Raw genomic sequence first — 7389 nt, 5'->3', positions numbered from 1 at the left:
ATATATCTGATTTGTGTGTGTGTGTGTGTGTGTGTGTGTGTGTGTGTGTGTGTGTGCTGTTTCTTGGGCCCTTTTAAATGTTTGTTTTGCCCAAATATGATACTTTAGCTTTTATTTCATCTTCTTATACTTTATTTAATTTATAGTAACCATTAGAATCCTGTTTGTTTTTTTAATGAGAAACAGAAAGCAGTTGGTTCTAGATTGGAGGGCAGGTGAAGTGAGCTTAGGAGTACAGGAAGGGGCGATTGTAATCAGAAAATATGTGAAATATTTCTTTCCAATGAAAGAAATGAACACACCCATGTATTTCCCCAGTATTCGGTCCACTTTAGACATGGACTATGTTTCTGTCACTGTGCCCAATGCCTGTATCAACACTCTCAGTGACCACAGGAACATTTCTATAGGTGGATTGCGGCACAGATCTTTTTCTCTAGATTTGCACATGTGTAGAGATTCTATTTTTTACCACCATGGCCCAGGACCACTATGTGGGCATCTGCAAGCCACTCCTCTACTCTGTGATCATGAATCACCGGTTATGTGTTCAGATGACACTGGCTTCCCTAATTAGCTCTCTTGTCCTTGCAATTGTACACACTTTCAAAACATTCCAGCTGTCCTTCTATTACTCTAATATGGTCCCTCAGTTCTTTTGTGATATCCCCTTTGCTGAGGTTTCTTGCTCTGATACCTTTAACAACAAACTCCTAATTCTTCTGTCTGCCACTGTGGTCATTGGTAGCTACTTTGTCTTTATTGTCATATCATATGCTCATAGATTATCAACTGTGTTGAAGGTTCCTGTCAAAAGAGAGATAGGGAAGGCCTTTTTGACCTTTGTCCTTCACTTTATTGTGGTGTCTGTCTTTCTTAGTTCTGCTGCCTATGTGTACCTAAGACCTCCCATAGTAACATTAGAAGTAAAGGAGATGATTCTTTCTGTATTTTATACCATTGTTACACCATTCTTAAATCCTATCATCTATAGTCTTAGAAACACACAGATAAAGGAGTCTATGAGGAAAGTTACATCAAGAAGTTTTTACATATTTTAGGGTAAAGGAACATGTATTTGTCAGGGTTCTCTAGAGGAAGAGAACTGATTGAATAAAAAAATTTTGTGCACAAATGCCCAAGCACACACAAGTGTAGGTACACTCATACACACCACAAGATTTTCATTTCTTTTATTGAAAAGATATTTTTCACATATTTTCTGGTTGGGAGTTTTTTAATGACTTCTTTCTTTTATTTCCTTGGGGGATATGGACCTGTTTAGAAAGTATACCTGCTCTTGATTTAACTTTGGTATGTGGTGTCTGTCTAGAAAACCATTTTAAATTTCTTTGCATTTAGCTGCTATGTCACCATTTTCATTTCTGATTTTGTTAATTTGGATTTTGACTCTGGACCCTTTAGTTTGTTTGGATTACCCATTAGGGCATATCTATCTTGTTGATTCTCTCAAAGTACTAGCTTTTGGTTTTGTTGCTTCTTTATATCATTCTTTGCTTCCATTTGGATGATTTAAGCCCTGATTTGGAATATTTCCTGCCTTCTCCTCTTGGGCATGTTTGATTCTCTTTGTTCTAGAGCTCTCAGGTGTGCTCTTAAGTCTCTCAAGTAGGATGTGTCCAATTTTTTACCAGGGCACTTAGTGCAATGAATTTTCCTCTTAGCCATGTTTTTATTGTGTCCCATAAATATGGGCATGCTATGTCATCATTCTCATTGCATTCCAGGAAGCCTTTAATTTCTGTCTTTATTTCTTTCCTGACCAAGTTGATGTTGAGTAGCAAGCTCTTCAGTTTCTACATGGATGTGGGCTTTCTATCATGTTTGTTATTATTGAAGACCAGCTTAAGCCATGTTGACGATATAGGATGCATGGAATTATTTCAATCTTCTTGTTTAAGTTTAGGCTTGGTTTATTACTGATTTTATGGTCAGTTTTGAAAAAAATATGCTGAGGTGCTGAGAAGAATGTGTATTATTTTCTTTTTGAATGAAATATTCTGTAGATATATGTTAAATAAGTTTAGTTCATAACCTCTATTAGTTTCACTATGTCTCTGTTTAGTTTCTCTTTCAATGCCCTGTCCATTGGTGAGAATGGGGTGTTGAAGTATCCCAAAATTATTGTCTGGTATTCCAAGAGAGTTTTCAGCTTTAGTATACTTTGTTTTACGAATGTGGGTGCTGTTGCATTTGGGGCATAGATATTCATAATTGAAAGTTATTCCTGGTAGATTATTCCTTTGATAAATATGAAGTGTTATTCTTCATCTTGCTTGATAACTTTTGGTTCAAAGTCTATTTCATTGGATATTAGAATGGCAACTCCAGCTTTTTTCTTGGGACCACTTGCTTGGAAGAACTTTTTCCAGCTTTTTCCATTGAGGTGGTTTATGTCTTGTTATTGAGGTGTGTTTCTTGTATGCAGAAAAATGCTGGATTCTCTTTAAGTTTCCATTCTGTTAGTTTGTGTTTTTTATAGGTGAATTGAGTCCATTAATATTGAGAGATATTAAAGACAGGTGATTGTTCATTCCTGTCATGTTTGTTTTTGTTGGTGGCATTAGTTGCATGCCTTTCTCTCCTTTTGGCTTTCTTGTGAAATGATTAATATTTTGCCTTTTCTTAGGTGTATGTACCCTTTTTATGTTGGAATTTTCCTTCTAGAATCCTCTGTAGGGCTGAATTGGCAGATAGATACTGTTTGAATTTGGATTTGTTCTGGAATATTTTGGTTTCTATGTATGTTGATTGATGGAGAGTTTTGCTGGGTATAGTAGCATTCATGCTGGACTAGCATTTATGTTCTCTTAGAGTGTGCACGACCTATGACCAGGCTCTTCTGGCTTTAATGTGTCTCTGTTGAGAAACCTAGTATAATTCTGATAGATCTGCCTTTGTATGTTACTTGGCCTCTTTCCCTTGAAGCTTTATTTTTTTCTTTCTGTTCAGTTAATGGTTTGATTATTATGTAATGAGAGCATTTTTCTCTTCTGTTCCAGTTTATTTGGTGTTCTATAGTCTTCTTCTACATTTATTTCCATCTCTTTCATTAGGTTGGTGTTGTGCTCACCTCGTCCAGCAAGAAAAAACGCAACACGGTAGGATTCTTCTCAACAGCCTTTTTTATTTCAGGAACACCTCGATGCTACGGGAACTCCGGAAACCCAGGGAGGACTGCTTATATACACCCCGGCACTGGGGAGAGCTATGTGTCCTCCTGGGATTGGTCAGTCTGCCAGCACTTTAATTTCTATGCATCCGCTCGGGAGGGGATGGTGCCAGATTTGGGCTAGCGCCTGCACAGTGGCGTTGTTTGTGGTGATGGTGTACCGGAGGCCGGCGCCATCGTTTAGGCTCTGGCTGCCTACAGGTTGGGGAAATTTTTTTTGGAAGATGCTTTCAGGTACTTTGAGCTGGGAATCTTCATTCTCCTCTATTCCAATTTTTCTTGCATTTGGTCTTTTCATTGTGTCCTAGATTTCCTGCAAGTTTTGAGTTAGGAGCTTTTATCATTTGAATTTTCTTTAACAGTTGTGTCGATATCTTCTAAGGTATCTTCTATACCTGAGATCCTCTATTCAATTTCTCGTATACTATTAGTGATGCATACAACTATAGTTCCTGATCTTTTTTCTAAGTTTTTCATTTCCAGGGTTTCCTCCATTTATGTTTTCTTCCTTTTTTTAGGTCTTTAACCATTTTATTCAATTCTTTCGCCTATTTGATTGTGTTTTCCTGAATTTCTTTAAGGGGTTTATTTGTTTCTTCTTTAAGGGCTTCTACCTCTTTAACCTGTGTTTTTCTGTATTTCTTTCAGTATGTTACTTATATCCTCCTTAAAGGACTCTATTGTCTTCATGAGATAGGATGTTAGGTCAGCTTCCAGAATACCAGGTTTGTTTCTGTATTCAGGGCTTGCTGAGGTGGGAAACTGGGTTCTGATGATGTCCACATATTTTGGCTCTGTTGCTTATGGTTTTGCCCTTGTCTCTCACCATCTGGTTATATCTAGCATGTGCTGGTTTGGGTGTTTCTGAATGGAGCCTGCCTCCTTTGTACCTGGGTTGCTTCAGGTCTTCTGGTAGGCCTGCGGCCTTGGCTGTAGCAGACATCCTGTGGGACTTTCCAATTCTGGGGGTCTTAATAGGGGCAGAGAAGCTGCTGATTTATTGTCCTGGCTGCAGCAGATCTCCTAGAAGGCCTTGAGACTGTTTGTTTTTCAGAAGAGCAGTCAAGCTTTGCCCTGTGTGAAGGTGTCTCCAGGGGGTGGGGGAGGGGACTGTGTACTGTGATTTCTTTTTACCTGTGTGCAGCAGAACTCCATGGAGGCTTTCTGTCTGTTGGGTCATTTCCCTGTATGCTAAGGAGCCCCTGGTAAGTCTCCAGACTGTGCTGTCAGTTGCCCAGTTGCCCTGTATGTAGCAGATCTCTCTGGAATGTCTTCAGGTTGTGGTGTTAGTTGCTCTGTGTGCAGTGGATCTTCTGAAATGCCTCAGGCTGTGGTGTCTTCAGGAGAGCTGACTAGCAGGGTTCTGCCCCATTAGGAGACACTGAATGGAAGGCTTTAGAAGACCTTAAAGAAGCACTTATATAAGTACTCCTCAAACTGTTCCATAAAATAGAAACAGAAGAAACACTGTCTAATGCATTCTATGAAGCCACAGCTACTCTGAACCCTAAATCATACAAAGACTTAACAAAGAGAACTTCATCAATTTGTATATGAATATTGTTGTAAAGGTACTCAATAAAATTCTCACAAACCAATCCAAGAACACATCAAAATCATCATTCACCATGATCAAAAAGGCTTCATCCCAGGGATTAGGAATAGTTCAATATAAAAAAATCCACTAACATAATACACTATATAAAGAAACTCAAAGAAAAAATCACATGATCATCTTATTAGCTCCTGAAAAATCATTTGACAAAATACAAAACTACTTCATGTCAAATGTGTTGGAGAGACTAAGAATGCCAGGCCTATACCTAACCATAATAAAAGCAATATACAGCAAACAAAAAGCCTACATCAAATTAAATGAAGATATACTTGAAGTAACCCCACTAAAATTAAGGAAAAGACAAGGCTGACCACTCTTTCCATATTTATTCAATATAGTACTCCAAGTTCTAGCGAGTGCAATAAGAAAACCAAGGGAGATGAAGGGGATAAAAAATGGCAAAACAAAGTGAAGGTATCACTATTTGCAGATAATATGATCATTTTTTAACAACCCCAAAAATTATACCACAATTTGTTTAAACATAAAAGATGAATACAAAGACTGTACACTAAAATTCTGCTCTTCAATATCTTCTTAATGTGTCAAAATTATGGGAAACCACATATGAAATTTTAGAAATAAGAAGAGAAACACAGTCAAAATCTAATAAGGAGAAACAGCCCAAAAAACTTTCTCAATATGTGTGAAATTCAAATAATTCTGGCCATCAAATTTCTCTATATTTCTCATATTATTATTGAAGAAATAAGTGGGTATTAACCATATTTCTTTGTATAGAAACTGCCAATGATGGTTAGTTTATAGTATAGATACACCTGGGACCAATTTATTAGTGTTATATTTTGTTTGTAAAAATTATGGAATTTTCTTTCCTGTATTAGGATGTTTATTAATATGCCTGAAATACCACAGGGATAAGAATACAGATTTACATCTGAAGAACTTGTTTTGTGATAATTACTAGCTTTCATGCACAGGTTAGGAAGTGAACTCCGGCCATCTAGAAGAACATGCTGTACTCTTAAGTACCGCTGGTTAGAAATCAGTTGTCTCTGAAGTTCTATTGTCTCAATTCTAGCTCTTACATGTGAAAATGTTAATCTAGGCACCAAGAAATTGAACTCTAGTGAGAGATCTTGACCTCCCCCTCTACTCATGCTGAGTCCTTACTGCTAATATTTTCCTCCCATGTGTGCTCATACCATTAGGAAGCCAGATCCTATATAATGTGTTGTGATAAATTGTGAGTTCATTTTGTGTTTCCAGTCTTTTCAAATGTTATCTTGAAGGTACTAAAATGGCTTATATTTAAGATCACTACCTATTCATTCAGAGAACCAAGGTTTGATTTCCAGCACTACTATGGCTCATAGATGAGTATATTTCCATATCTATGAGTTTTTAATTCCACAAGCAGTGGGAATGCATATGGTACACAAATATATGAGGACAATCTCTCATATACATAATAAATATTCAAGCCGAGAATATTCAATCTTATAGTAGATGATTGAAAGCTCAATAATTACTAAGAAAATTCTAATTATTTAAGAACCATAAATGTAGTTAAATTTTATTCTGAAATTTTACACTTCTTAATGTATATGTTTTTCAGACATTATATATAAATCAAATGATAATGAGCAAGCGATCAATTAATCATTAACTTTAGAGAGGAGAAAATTAATTGGAGGGTAAATATTGGAGCTATTCAAGGGAGTAAAGGGAAACAGGAAAATTATATAGTCATATTTTAAATTTCAAAAGCAATAAAGCAAAATAACAAGAATGAGCTTTAATATAATTAAATCTTCAAAAAATTAATCCATTTGTAGAAAGCAGCACTTCTATAAAGTAGATTTTCCATGTCCATGAACATGGAGTTTATGTCTTTTCTCTCAAAGAAGATGAAATTTCTTAAGTCATATGGGAATAGATGCAACAGTCACTAAATAACTGTTGAGATCATGAAAGAGTAGAAAACAGCCCATGTGAAAAAACTTCTGACATAAGAAGTGACAATAGAAGCAGAATTAAGGCTGGATTTTAAATGTCAGCATGCTGAAAATAAAACAGAGTTCACCACTCCATCAAAATGTATTCCCTGAAAGTATAACAACCACATGATATATCTAGTAATCATATTATAAAGGGAATATCTTTATTTTTCCTTTAAGAATTTATTGTATTTCATTGCAATGACATCTTTGTATTAAGCCAGAATCAACTTGTGGAATATATAATTGCAAAAGAAATCTGAGATCATGAATCGATAACTGAGGACGGAGATGAAAGCCATTGGTACAGCACATGTATTACATTTCTGCAAAAGTTAGGACAATGTTCTATAACATTAGACAAATATACAAAATAAGATTCAAGTATAGCGACCAAGGCATTTTATGAAGCCACTGAACTCGAGATAATAGCATTGTAATAAAGTGTTTGCCTGACACATATGCAGTGATGGACTAAGCACTCTAAACAATCAAAATGAAGAGAAAGAAAATAAATGTATACTAAACATTAGGTAAATGTTTCATTACGTGTGTGTGTGTGTGTGTGTGTGTGTGTGCCTGTGTGTGTCTGTGTGTCTGTGTGTCTTGTGTCTATA

General features: G+C 36.2%; 1 pseudogene; it reads left to right on the top strand.

The window, feature by feature from the left end:
* The first annotated feature begins 292 nt into the window (after positions 1-292).
* On the top strand, positions 293-1117 carry LOC110288880 (olfactory receptor 14C36-like; annotated as a pseudogene).
* The last annotated feature ends 6272 nt before the right edge of the window (positions 1118-7389 follow it).

The sequence above is a fragment of the Mus caroli genome, unplaced genomic scaffold (assembly GCF_978045245.1).
Source record: "Mus caroli unplaced genomic scaffold, Mus_caroli_1 scaffold_18, whole genome shotgun sequence".
In the NCBI taxonomy this organism is placed as follows: Eukaryota; Metazoa; Chordata; class Mammalia; order Rodentia; family Muridae; genus Mus; species Mus caroli.
Note: the sequence above shows the minus strand (reverse complement) of the source record. Positions and strands in the feature narration are given on the sequence as shown.